The following is a 14,583-nucleotide window of genomic DNA, read 5'->3' as shown; positions in this document are numbered from 1 at the left end:
AATCATGATATCAATTTTTTTTAAATCAGTATGCCAATGTTTTAAGCAATACGAAGGAAAGAAAAGTTGGATCCACGCATCACATGTGAAATGCATGTATAAATATTAAGATCTGTAAAATGTTTACCGTAATATTTATTCTCAGTTATTTGATTAGCTTTGTTAATGTTGTACCAGAACTGAATAAGAACACATTCCTTTACACATCTAAGATATATGCTAAAAATTTCAACATTTCCAATTGTTGGGTATGCATTGCTACCCCTACTAACTCAGAAACAGCAGAATGGTACATCTATCAGAGTGTCCCTCGCTCTGTAGTGGTCGGTTCTGGAGCATATTCATGTGAAAAAAGAAGGTACAAGATTTATTTACAGAAATGTATTAACTTATGGAAATCTGCAGGCTATCCACTAAACACCTTTTCAGGATGGCACCAACTTAAATATAACCCTAACAGAAATCCTCAATATGTTAGCCTCCCAACTAATATTAAACAAAAAGGATCAATATGCCTCATTAGTAATCACTCTAAAGGAATAAAAATGGGCAATAGTGTTTGTACTAATTATTTAGATGTTAACACAGCTTATAAATGTACCCAAAATGTATTACAAAGAACTAAACGGTCCTCAAAAATAACAGGCATACGTAACATCACAAATAATAAAACTTATTTTGTTTGCGATGATAGAGCATATTCCCAGCTCCTAAAATACTGGTCAGGATCTTGCTATTTAGGATATCTAGTACCATCTGTCATCTTCCTCATCTCCCTTATGTTTCAGAACCAACCACTCGAAGAAATAAACGTTCCATAACCTTACGAGATACAATTTATGCTAGAGTTATTCCTTTCTATTGGGAAATAAGGATGGGCAATGAATTGAATAAAATGTTGCGTGTTGCACTTTCATTCCAGATAACTCAAAAGAAGTTAAAGACCTGGCATCACATATCCAAAAAGAAATCAAGAAACGTGATCCACCCCCAGTTATCTCTCTCTGGGATAAACTTTGTGGGTGGTTGGGACACACTGGAATGTCCACAGTAAGAATAATCTTATTCTCCTGTGTAGCTGGATTCATCATTTACATAACATGCCAATGTATCAAGTGCATCAAAGAACTATTCACTAAACGAAAGGGCCCAACTGTCAGAATGATTCACACTAACCCAACTGCACCACCATTAGATGAAGTAGAAATGAAGTATTATTGTTGAAATGTTACTGATCAATCAATTATTTGACTGTATGGTTAACATATTGATAATGTATTAATACTGAATCAGCAGAATCAAATTTGATTAATTGATTAATTGTTATTTTATAATGATTCTTTAAGAATTATAATAATTTTTGCTGAAATGCTTGTAATGCAATGCTTGTCCACTCTATTGTTTAAAACTGCAATGACAATATGAATGAGTTATTCTTTGCGCTTTTACCTATCCTTTCGCATTAATGGTGTATTTTATCTTACTGTGATATATCTCACTTATTCTTTCGATTCATCAAAAGCGGGGACTGTAGAAGCCAACTATTTTCTAATACACCTGATAGGTAAAAGATAGCTATTTAGTGTAGATATTAAGCCCCAGTCATTCTAAATATCCATTTTAAATTCACTCATAACTTCAGGTCATCTCAGAACATACAGAGACACAAAACAGCATGAAACAGCATAATTCTATTATAGATTAAAACAGCACATTTGAAATGAAATGAAAATCGCTTATTGTCCCTGCAAGACAGTTTGACACTGTACTTGTACTGTCAGATCAAGGACAGAGCAACGCCATAGTAATATGAAGGCATCATTGTTCACAATGCAGATAACAGCTAAGTCAGCAGAAGACCAATTTAAGCTGGTCGCAATAACAGCACAGAATCGCATTCCATAACTTGCGCAAGTATTCAGACATGAAACAATTAAAACTAATGTTGCACCTTGAAGATTGACAGCTAACCGTCAAATCAAACTCATTTGATTCTAACCCAAACCAATTAGGATTACATAGATAGATGGCTAAAGACTGATATGATTTAGTATAACCATGAGGGTCATTTTTATCCGGATCATTCTATACTTTGATCTAAACTATTCTCTATCTCTATACTTTCACTTTTCCATTCTAACTCTTGAAGTAAATGCAAGCTGTTTGCCGTAAGCAAGAAACCATTTCTGTATTATTTTAAAAGTTAAATTATGTACAAGTTGCTTCTCTTTAAATCACTTTTGCTAGCTGGACTTATTAGAGAATAAGATTTAAGTGATTCTCAATTGTAATCAAATAGAGGCAATAGGAGATTCTTATTTGCACCCGAGAAGTGTTAACTCAAATTTTTACTGAGTTTTAGTGTTCGCAAATGCCACTCGATCCGCATGGTAGATCTCTTTCAGTGATAGTACATATAGTGGAAGCTCAAGTCTTGTTCATTGCCGAGATGCTTCCCGTGTCTGACCAAAAACTACGGATCATCAAAGAAGACAGAGAAAAGGATTTGACAATCCAAAGGGTGATGAAATACCTCAAAAGAAGGATAGCCCAATGGATGTCGCTTTGCCTTTCGAAGTATCAAACGTGACCTCACAGTAATAGATGGTTTCCTACTCAAAGGAGATAGGATAGTGATTCCTGCCAGACACCAACAAGGAATTCTGCAGCAGATTCACGAGGGTCATCAGGGTATAGAGAAATGTCGTAGCCAGGCAAGACAATCTGTATATTCGCCTTGAATCAACAGAGATGTTGATCACTATGTACAGGAATGCACAATCTGCCAATGCATCAGCTTGTGCAATGCAGAAAAAGTATGGAAGAAACTGAACACATCACCAATCCATGGAACAAAGTTGGTCTGGATTTGCTCTACTTTAAAGCTCGTGACTATCTAGTATTCATCGACTAGTATTCCAACTATCCCGAGGTGATGACGCTGAATGATTTGACAGCAAGATCTGTCATACGTGCAGCAAAATCCATTTTTGTACACCATGGAATACTGTTGCGCATCAAATATCATGTTAGGTCTCAACCTCAACATGTTATTGATCAAGATAACATCTTCAAGGACAGTGACTTTCCCAATCCTTATTTGACACCAAAAAGATGTGAAAGATCAATTACGTACTTTGAAGACACCACTGTGAAGATCAACAAGAAAGAGGAAACCACCAGACAGATAAACTTTGTAATGACTGTGATAATCATTCATTTTTCATCAACAAAGTGATGTAACAGTTATTTGCAGATGAATGTAAAAAGCGATAACAAGTTTATAATTAATATTAGTTCCTGTAATGTTCAAAGAAAAATATCACAAAGTTTCTAATAATTTTTCTTTTCCAAAGAAAGGGGGATGTGGTATCATCATAAATCTAAGAACTGCAAGGGTTAGTGAAATGTCTAGATCGGCCACTAGATGGAACTACAGTTACAAGTATATAAGACATTGATGCTAAGCCTTGTGGGGGAGGGAAGTGAAGGAGTTAGCTAGAGACAGACTGAAGTAAATATAGTGTGAATAAGAAAAGATCATAAGCTTATTATAGTGTAGAGATTAATTGTACATGAGTGTAGATTACATGTTAATTATCAACTGTGTATTAATTAGGAGTTCGTGTAGAATCCAAATTAGTGCTAATAAATTCATAGCTTTGTTCAAGTTAAAGCTGTTTTGTGGTCTTTGTGAACACTACGCCAACAATCCTGAATTTAGCAACTCAAAGAACACCACAATATGGAGAGAAATAGGCAGGGTTAACATTTCGGGGGGTGGGGGTGGATTTTCCACGCCACCCACTGCATGTTTCTCGACAGTGGAAGGTAGCCCACCACTGGCCGGATCTTCTGGTCCCACCATTATCAATGGGATTTCCCATTGGATCCACCCTCCACCGCCAGGAAACCCGTGGCGGGGGTTCGCTGTTGGTGGGACCAGACGATCCCGCTGCTGAAAACAGATGAAAAATCCCCACCTTCATGTCTACAACATTTCATTAGAATCATAAGATGTTGCAGAGCCAGGAAAAGGAGGGTGGGAAAAGGTCTGTGATCGTTTGCAACTTTTGTGTCAGGTCTGATGGATCATTAATGCGCTTCTGACGTTTTGCAAAGTGATCAGTGAAGCTGCATTTTCTCTTCCTGTTGTGGAGGAGACTGCATTTTGAGCAGTGGGCACACTGGCTTGGAAGAAATAGGCGTAAATCACTGTCTAACCTGAAAGGAGCGTTTGGGCCTGTATGGTGGTACGGGAGGAAGTGGAAAGGTAAATGTTACATCTTCCTTCTTCCTCACATCTATGAGAATTGAGAACAGGTGTTAGGGGTGATAGAAAAGTGAACCAGAATGTCACATGAGAGGAATCTATTCAATACACTGAAGGATAGAAATGGCAGCGGCATTTGGTAATTGGATCATGTTGCAACTATTGGAAATGGTGGAGAAATGGGCTTTTGATTGTGGAGGCTGGCGGAAGAGAATGCAAGGAAACAAAGATGCTATAAATATTCCAGGAGGAAAGCGAAGGGATAGGAATAGAAGTCCTGAAAAGGAACACAGTCTAAGACCCAGCTATCACAATGAAGTGGACCAGCACTTATGTCTGCGAGTGCCCTCCAGCACCGATTTTGTGAAAATATGTGATGTGATAGGCGGGCACTTAATTAACATGGGGCCAGCAAGCTGTTACCTTGTGCATGGCTCTGAAGCATCCATGGTCAGGTATATGCACCTTTTGGATTGGCACAGAAATTTGAGGGACAACTGCAGGAGTACTTACATTCCTGACATAAATATGAAGGTTCTGGCTTCAATGCTACTAATTGCCATGGATCGGAACTGACAATGTCACTGTGATACCGCAGAGAGTGATGCTAGCATGTGATAGAATGTCATTTAAATACACAGGTTCTGGTTGTTGAAGGCAATCAGCAGCCCCAGGATATCATTGCAGGAATTACTTAGTGCAATGTACTAGGCCCATCTATCTTCCCGCTGAATTATGAATGACCATCCCTCTATCGCACATTCAGAAGTGGGGATGCTCACTGATGATTGCACAGTGTCCAGTCCCATTACAATTCCTCAGCCAATGAAGCAATCCATGTCTGCATGCAACACAACCTTGACAACATTTAGGTTTGGCTTGATAAGTGTCTAGCAACAGTTACTCTGCACAAGGACCAGGCAATCGCCATCTCCAACAGTGAATCGAACCGCCTTCCCAGACATTCACTGACATGAACATCCCGGAAATCTCCACCATTCTAGGGGTTGCCATTAACCAGAAATGTATCTGGATCAGATGGTACTATTGCTACAAGAGCAGGTCAGAAGCTGGGAATTCTATAGCAAGTAACAGACCTCCTCACTCTCCTAAGCCTGCCCATCTACAAGCCATAAGTCCAGGACAAAATAATCTGCTTGATTGGCACCCCACTGACCACTTAAACATTCACTTCCTCCACCGCATATTGTGGCAGCACCACGGACCATCTACTGGCAGCACCATGCACCATCTACTTGAATACTGAGTGATGCCAGAAGACTGAAGGGTGGAAAATACTATAACCCTGTTTAAAAAAGGAGAAAGGGATAAATTCAGTAATCAAAGTCCAGTCTATTATGGGAAAACACTTAGCAACAATAATCCAGGTGAAAATTAAATAGCGCTTGCAAAAATATGATTCATAAATAAAAGTCTACGCAGATTGTTAAAGGCAAATAGTGTTTAACTAACTAGATTGAGCTATTTGATGAAATAACAGAGAGGGTGGTTGAAGGTAGCGCAATTAATGTGTATATCGTTTTTTTCTAGAACATACCACATGATAGACTTTTTAGCAAAATTGAAGCCCATGGGATTAAATAGTGGCTGCATGAATAAATAATTAACCGAGGCTCGTTAAGCAGAAAGTTATGGAACAGATGGAGGGAGCGAGGGGTGAGGCGGACCCGTGAAGAAATAAGAAGGATTTTTCTTTCATCTGTCAGGTACATCAGGTCTACTCTCAGATCAACATCTCCATGGTGGGTAAATCTCTGCTTCTGGGAATAATTGTGCTGGGTATTTAGCAATAGTGATTTCGGATCATGCTCCGCATTTTGTGGATTTGCTGGTGGGGTGGGGCCCTGGAGCTGTGATGCAGCAGTGCTAACCACTATGCCACCGTGCCACCCACAGATGGTTTGTCTATTCCAGTTATAGAGCGAGAGAGAGGGGAGAAATTGGAATCCTCGCTGTCCCTGAAGGTGGTCATGAAATGCATGGGCTTGATGCAGTCGGGTAAGGCACCATGCTGGGACTGATTTTCAATTGAATTTTATAAGAAATGTGGGGTCAGCTGACCCCATTATTGTTAGAGATGTTTAATGACTCCGGGCGGGATTCTCCCCTACCCAGCGGGGCGGGTGGTCCCAGTACCGAGGAGTGGCTTGAACCACTCCGGCGTCAGGCCGCCCGGAAGGTGCGGAATCCTCCGCACCTTCAGGGGAGAGGCCAGAGCCGGCGGGGTTGGCGCCGCACAAGCTGGCATCAAAGGGCTTGGCGCCACGTAACCGGCGCCGAAGGGCCTTTGCTGGCCGCCGCGAGTTGGCGCATGCGTGGGAGCGCCAGCGTGTGCTGGCATCATCCCAGCGCATGTGCAGGGGGGTTCATCTCTGCACCGGCCATGCCGGAGGTCCACAGTAGCCGGTGTGGAGGGAAAGAGTGCCCCCATGGCACAGGGCCCCCCGCGGATTGGTGGGCCCCGATCGCGGGCCAGGCCACCGTGGCACCCCCCGGGGCCAGATCCTCCCGCGCCCCCCCGTGGACCCCGGAGGCCGCCCGCAGAGCCAGGTCCCGCTGGTAAGTACCTGGTCTAATTTACGTCGGCGGGACTGGCCTAAAACAGGCGGCCACTTGGCCCATCGCGGGCCAGAGAATGGCCGGCGCGATTCCCGCCTCCGCCAAAACCCCGGCGCCAGAGAATTCGGCAGCCGGCGGGTGCGGGATTCACGCCACCCCCCGGCGATTCTCCGGCCCGGCAGGGGTTCAGAGAATCCCACCCTCCATGTCTAGGGGAATTTCGTTGATTTTAAAGAAAGATAAGGATCCGACAGAGTGTGGGTCGTATCGTCCTATTTCATTATCAAATGCAGATATGAAGTTGCTGGCGAAGATTTTAGCAATGGGCTTGGAGCCCTGCCGTCCAATGGGTTATATCGGAAGAACAGACTGTGTTTGTTCAGGGCAGGCAGCTGTCGGCCTGTTCAGCAATTGCTTAATGTTATTCTGCCCCCCTCTTCAGCCTCTGAGCTAAGGAATTATTTCACTGGATGCTGAAAAGGGGTTTGACACGGGTGGAGTGAGGGGTGTGTTTGAGATCCTGGCAAGGTTTGGTTTTGGACCTAGATTTAGATCTTGGATCCAGCTCCGCAAGATTTATATGATTTGTTGTTGTATGTGACAAATTCTCTCTCCAGTGTAGAACACATAATGAAGCTGATAAGGAGTTGTGGTGCCTTCTCGAGATATAAAATTGAACCTGGGGAAAAGTGAATGCTTTCCAGTGAATCTCCCAGGGAGGGATGCCGGTCTGGGAAGGTTTCCTTTTCACCAGACCAGCTCCAGCTTCTGCTATCTTGGAATCCGGGTGGCTCATGATTGGGTCTTGCTCCATAAACTAAATTTTGCAGGTCTGGTAAATGGGATCAAGTCAGACTTGAGGAAGTGGATCACCTCTCTCTGTCCGTTGGACAGGGTCCAGCTGGTAGAGATGAGTATTCTCCCAAGGTTTCCATTTTTGTTTCAGTGTCTCCCAGATTTCCTTCCCAAATCATTCTTTGTGAAAGTCAATAAAAGAATATCTTCTTTTATTAGGCGGTAAGACCCCATGGATTCGTAAGATGTTTTTGCAGAGGGAAAGGTCATTGGGGGAATCTAGCGTGGCCCAATCTGTTATTTTATTATTGGGTGGCAAATATTGAGGCGGTGCGGGGATGGTTTATGGGTACGGTGTCCATGTGGGGGTGGATGGAGAGTGCCTGTAGGGCCACTTGCTACTCTTCCATTTTCCACTGAGAAGCGGACTTCAGGTCTGGTGGTTGTGACGAGTCGGAGAATATGGAGACACTTTAGGCAGCATTTCAAGCAGGGTGCCATGTTGTTGTTAGCCCCATTCTGCGGTAATCACTGTTTTGTTCCAGCGGCCTTGGACTCATCGTTTGGGGCTTTGGGTGGGGGGAGGGGCTGGAACAGTTCAGGCACATGTTTGTAGAAGGGAGGTTTGTGGGTTTTGAGGAGTGGTTGGGCAAGTTCCAGCTTCCAAGAACAAATCTGTTTAGGTATTATCAGGTATCTAACTTTTTTAGTAAGGAGATTCCTTCCTTCCCCTTGGCACCCTCGCCTTCATTGATGGATGAGGTTCTTTTGAAGGTTGAGCTGGGGAAAGGGAAGATTTCGGACACTTATAGCCGGCTTGTGTCAGTGGAGCAAGCTCCATTGGATGAGGTTAAAAGAAAGTGGGAGAGTGAGCTGGGTCAGGCTTTTGAGGAGGAGGTGTGGAATGAAGCTCTACACAGAGTCAACTCCACCTCCTCATGCACTAGGCTCAGCTTGATTCAGCTCAAGGTGGTGCATGGGGCACTTCTTACCAGGGCACGGATGAAAGGTGCGAGTGTTGTTCACGGGTCTGGCAAATCACACGCATATGTTCTGGTCTTGCCCTAAACTTGAGCTTTTGGGTCTCCTTCTTCACCACCATGTCAGGAATTCTTGGTATTGAGGAGGAGCCTTGCCCTTTGCTGGCGAGCTTTGGAGTTTCAGGCTCGCCGGAGCTGCAGACAGGGGCGAAGGCAGATGCTCTGGCCTTCCCCTCGTTGAAAGCCTGAAGGGGAATTCTGCTTGGGTGGAGGACTTGGTTCTGCCCAGTACTTCGTCGTGGTTAAGTGACCTTATGGAGTTCTTGCACTTAGCAAAGGTCAAGTATATCATGAAGGGTTTGACAGAAGGGTTCAATTCGAGGTGGCAGCTGTTCATCGTTCATTTCCGATTTCAGGGAGATGGTCACCGTCAGATGTTAGGACGGGGGGGTTCAGGATTTGCTTTGGGTTTTGTCTTTGTTGTTTTCCTTGTGAGTGTGTGAGGGGAAAGATGGTTGAGTCTAGAATTGTATTTGTACTAGATGTGTAATATGGTTTTTACAGTGTTATATTGAAAACATTTACTTAATAATTTTATTTAAGTTTCAGAAAAAGCGCATAGGTAAAGTACTAGAATGGTGCCAGGGTAAGGATGACCATTTACTTGGAGAGACTAGAGAAACTAGGGTTGATCTCCTTCCAATAGATAGGTTTAGGGAGATTTGATTGAGGTGTTCAAAGTCATGAAAGGTTTTGAAAGTGTAAACAAGATGGACCTGTTTCCAATACAGAATGCTTGGTAACCAGATGTAGCGCACAAAGACTCCGTGAGACGAATAGAGTGAAGTCGATGAGGCTTTATTAAGCGTGTCTGTTCCCCAGCAGCCCGATAGTAAACTGGCCTGCGGGGGAAGACACCGGCTTCTTATACTTCGCCTTCAGGGCAGAGCTTGAGGTCAACAGCCAACCAGGACCCGGGATCTGTCAGCCAATGACATTAGGGCTTCTAGTCCCACATGACCCCCAATACATACTACCACATTCACCCCTTGTCAAAAATGAACCCGGCGGGGTGATGCTTCGTATGGTGGTAAGGGTTTACAGGGCTGGTCCTGGGAGGATAGACCAGTTACATGGTAGTACAGTATTGGACAGTTTCGTCCTGTTACAACTATTTACAGAGGGTATAGGAAAAACAAAATGTTCATTGAACAGTCCATCTTTGTTTTACATCGACGCCACGAGTCGGTCGGGCGGTCTGGTCGTCCGTGTCGATCGCCTCGGCCCCGGCGGTGGTGGTGGTGCTTGTACCGGTGTTGTCGCCTCCAGGAGCCGTACGGTTTCGGCTGTCGGTGCAAAGGGGAGGGGGACTGATCCTCCTGGGAAGGGGGCGGTCGCGGGGTGCGGCGGTGGCAGGAAGGGGGACGGTTGGGTTGATGGTGTCGGGGGGGGTGTGCGTGGTGCCGGCGGGCGCCAGATCCCGCAGGGAGACCGTGTCCTGTCGGCCGTCGGGGTACTCCACGTAGGCGTACTGGGGGTTTGTGTGGAGGAGGTGAACCCTTTCGACCAACGGGTCCGCCTTATGTGCCCGCACGTGCTTTCGGAGCAGGATGGGTCCTGGGGCCGCCAGCCAGGTCGGCAGCGACGTTCCAGAGGAGGACCTCCTAGGGAAGACAAGGAGACGCTCGTGAGGCGTTTGATTAGTGCTTGTACATAATAACGACCGGATGGAATGGAGAGCGTCCGGGAGGACCTCCTGCCACCGTGAAACTGGGAGATCCCTGGACCGTAGGGCCAGTAGGACGGCCTTCCAGACCGTGCCGTTCTCCCTTTCTACTTGCCCGTTCGCCCGGGGGTTGTAGCTGGTCGTCCTGCTTGAGGCTATGCCCTTGCTGAGCAGGAACTGGCGCAGCTCGTCACTCATGAAAGAGGACCCCCTGTCGCTGTGGACGTATGCGGGGTAACCGAACAGTGTGAAGATGCTGTTCAGGGCTTTAATGACTGTGGCCGCGGTCATATCGGAGCAGGGAATGGCAAAAGGGAAGCGGGAGTATTCGTCCACTACATTAAGGAAATATGCGTTGCGGTCGGTGGAGGGGAGGGGCCCTTTGAAATCGAGACTGAGGCGTTCAAAGGGGCGGGAAGCCTTAATCAGGTGCGCTCCATCTGGCCTGAAAAAATGCGGCTTGCATTCCGCACAGATGTGGCAGTCCCTTGTGACTGTACGGACCTCTTCTAAAGAGTATGGGAGATTGCGGGACTTGATGAAGTGGTAAAACCGAGTGACCCCCGGGTGGCAGAGGTCCTCGTGGAGGGTTTGGAGGCGGTCAATTTGTGCGTTGGCACATGTGCCGCGGGATAGGGCATCGGACGGCTCGTTCAGCTTTCCGGGCCGGTACAAGATCTCATAGTTGAAGGTGGAGAGCTCGATCCTCCACCTTAAGATCTTGTCATTTTTAATCTTGCCCCGCTGTGCATTATCGAACATGAAGGCTACCGACCGTTGGTCAGTGAGGAGAGTGAATCTCCTGCCGGCCAGGTAATGCCTCCAATGTCGCACAGCTTCCACTATGGCTTGGGCTTCCTTTTCCACTGAGGAGTGGCGGATTTCTGAGGCGTGGAGGGTTCGGGAGAAGAAGGCCACGGGTCTGCCCGCTTGGTTAAGGGTGGCCGCTAGAGCTACGTCGGTGGCGTCGCTCTCGACCTGGAAGGGGAGGGACTCGTCGATGGCGCTCATCGTGGCCTTTGCGATGCCGCTTTGATGCGGCTGAAGGCCTGGCAAGCTTCTGTCGACAGAGGGAAGGTCGTGGTCTGTATTAGGGGGCGGGCCTTGTCTGCGTACTGGGGGACCCACTGGGCGTAGTACGAAAAGAACCCCAGGCAGCGTTTCAGGGCTTTTGGGCAGTGCGGGAGGGGAAATTCCATGAGTGCGCGCATACGTTCGGGGTCGGGGCCTATTACCCCATTGCGCACTATGTAGCCCAGAATGGCTAGCCGATCGGTGCTAAAAACGCACTTGTCCTCGTTGTACGTGAGGTTCAAGGCTTTGGCGGTCTGGATGAATTTTTGGAGGTTGGCGTCGTGGTCCTGCTGATCGTGGCCGCAGATGGTTACATTGTCGAGGTACGGGAACGTGGCCCGTAACCCATGTTGAGCAACCATCCGGTCCATCTCCCGTTGGAAGACCGAGACCCCGTTTGTGACGCCAAAAGGGACCCGTAGGAAATGGTATAATCGCCCGTCTGCCTCGAAGGCGGTGTACTTGCGGTCACTTGGGCGGATGGGGAGCTGATGGTAGGCGGACTTGAGGTCCACGGTGGAGAAGACTTTATACTGGGCAATCCGATTGACCATGTCGGATATGCGGGGGAGAGGGTACGCGTCTAGTTGTGTGTACCTGTTGATGGTCTGGCTATAGTCAATGACCATCCTTTGTTTCTCCCCTGTCTTCACTACTACCACCTGCGCTCTCCAGGGACTATTGCTGGCCTGGATTATGCCCTCCTTTAGTAGCCGCTGGACTTCGGACCGAATGAAGGTCCGGTCCTGGGCGCTGTACCGTCTGCTCCTAGTGGCGACGGATTTGCAATCCGGGGTGAGGTTCGCAAACAAGGACGGGGGTTGCACCTTGAGGGTAGCGAGGCCGCAGATAGTGAGTGGGGGTATGGGGCCGCCGAATTTAAACGTAAGGCTCTGTAGATTACATTGGAAATCTAATCCCAGCAAGGTGGGGGCACAGAGTTGGGGAAGGACGTTAAGTTTGTAGTTTTTGAATTCCCTCCCCTGCACCGTTAGGGTAACTATGCAGAATCCCTGGATCTGTACGGAGTGGGATCCTGCAGCTAGGCAAATCTTTTGTGCGCTGGGGTAGGTGGTTAAGGAACAGCGTCTTACCGTGTCGGGGTGTATAAAACTTTCCGTGCTCCCGGAGTCGACTAGGCATGGCGTCTCGTGGCCGTTAATTAGGACCGTTGTCGTCGTCGTCTGGAGAGTCCGGGGCCGAGCCTGATCGAGCGTAACCGAAGCGAGCCGTGGTTGTAGTAGTGGGGTGGGGTCCGTTGTTGCTGTCCAAGATGGCGTCGGGGATGGACAAAATGGCCGCCCCCATACATCGCAAGTGGCTGGGGGGGTCACAAGATGGCGTCGGGGGTGGACAAAATGGCCGCCCCCATGCGTCGTACAGGTCGGGGGCGGTCCAAGATGGCGGCGCCCCTCCTCCCCTCGTGGTGGTTGGGTCCCAAAATGGCTGCGTCTGCGGGTCGCACAACGGCGCCCCTCCTCCCCTCGTGGTGGTCGGGACTCAAAATGGCGGCGTCTGCGGGTCGCACATGGTGTGCTGGGGGGTCTGGGGAGCGCTAGAACCGCGCGGAGTTCCCTCACTGCGAGCGCCAGGGCCGCGAGCGCTAGGACCGCGCGGAGCTCCCTCGCCGGGGACAGCGGTGGTCGGGGCCCAAGTCGGCGGCGCCGGCAGGTCAGGCGTGGGGCCGCGAGCGCAAGGAGCGCGAGGAGCTCCCTCACCGGGACAGCGGTAGTCGGGGTCCAAGTAGGTGGCGCCGGCGGATCAGGCGTGGGGCGCGGGACGGGGGTGAGGGTGGCGTTCGGGACGCGAAAAACCCCTTCCTCTCCGTGGAGAGTGTTGGCCGGGACCCAAAGCGGGAGCGCCGGCGGCGGGTCGTACATGGACTGCGGAGAGGGGGGTTGGGGAGCGTAGGTGGCGTGCAGGGCTCCCAGTTCTCCCGGGACCGCGGTGGTCGGGACCCAGAGCGGCTGCGCCTGTGGGTCGTACAAGGCGTGCTGGGGGGGTTGGGAGGCATAGACTGCTTGTAGGGCTCCTTGTGGCCCCGGGACGGCGGCGACCTCGCGGGATCGGCACACAACCGCATAATGGCCCTTTTTCCCGCAGCATTTGCAGATGGCTGCGCGGGCCGGACAGCGTTGTCGGGGGTGCTTCGCCTGGCCGCAGAAATAACAGCGGGCGCCCCCGGTGAGACTCGGCGTTTCGACTGCGCAAGCCTGTGGGGTGTAGGGGGTTTCCCGCGACGGGTACGTACGGGGCCCAATGGCCTGCCGCGCGGTCGGGGCCGTAGGTGCGGGTATTATGCGCGGCCACGTCTAGGGAGGCTGATAGGGCCCGGGCCTCTGAGAGTCCTAGCGACTCTTTTTCTAGAAGTCTTTGGCGGATATGGGAGGATTGCATACCTGCCACAAAAGCGTCGCGCATTAACATGTCCGTATGTTCGTTTGCATTCACCGACGGGCAGCTGCAGGCTCGTCCCAAAATCAGCAGCGCGGCGTAGAACTCGTCCATCGATTCTCCGGGAGCTTGCCGTCTTGTCGCGAGCTGGTAGCGAGCGTAGATTTGGTTAACTGGGCGAACGTAGAGATTTCTCAGTGCTGTGAACGCCGTCTGGAAATCGTCGGTGTCTTCAATGAGGGTGAAAATCTCCGTGCTCACCCTCGAGTGCAGGACCTGCAGTTTTTGTTCGTCTGAGACTCGGCCTGTGGTCGATCTGATGTAGGCCTCGAAGCAAGTCTGCCAGTGTTTGAAGGCTGCTGCCGCATTCACTGCGTGGGGGCTGATCCTCAGGCATTCTGGAATGATCCTGAGCTCCATAGTCCTTTTTAGGCACGCTTAATAAATTGTAGCGCACAAAGACTCCGTGAGACGAATAGAGTGAAGTCGATGAGGCTTTATTAAGCGTGTCTGTTCCCCAGCAGCCCGATAGTAAACTGGCCTGCAGGGGAAGACACCGGCTTCTTATACTTCGCCTTCAGGGCGGAGCTTGAGGTCAACGGCCAACCAGGACCCGGGATCTGTCAGCCAATGACATGAGGGCTTCCAGTCACACATGACCCCCAATACATACTACCACACCAGACAACATAGATTTAAGAAAAATGTCAAAAGAACCAGAGACGACAGGAGGGAAAAATTCTTACACAGCAAGTTATGGT

At 48.7% G+C, this 14,583-nt stretch overlaps 1 protein-coding gene across 2 annotated transcripts in view; it reads right to left on the bottom strand.

Annotated features, from left to right (window-relative positions):
- dnaaf11 (dynein axonemal assembly factor 11) overlaps positions 1-14,583 on the bottom strand; it is a 139,067-nt gene that overhangs the window by 89,467 nt on the left and 35,017 nt on the right. The window lies entirely within an intron of this gene.

This window comes from Scyliorhinus torazame, chromosome 11 (assembly GCF_047496885.1).
Source record: "Scyliorhinus torazame isolate Kashiwa2021f chromosome 11, sScyTor2.1, whole genome shotgun sequence".
NCBI lineage: Eukaryota > Metazoa > Chordata > Chondrichthyes > Carcharhiniformes > Scyliorhinidae > Scyliorhinus > Scyliorhinus torazame.
This window is presented reverse-complemented; position numbering and strand designations above follow the sequence as displayed.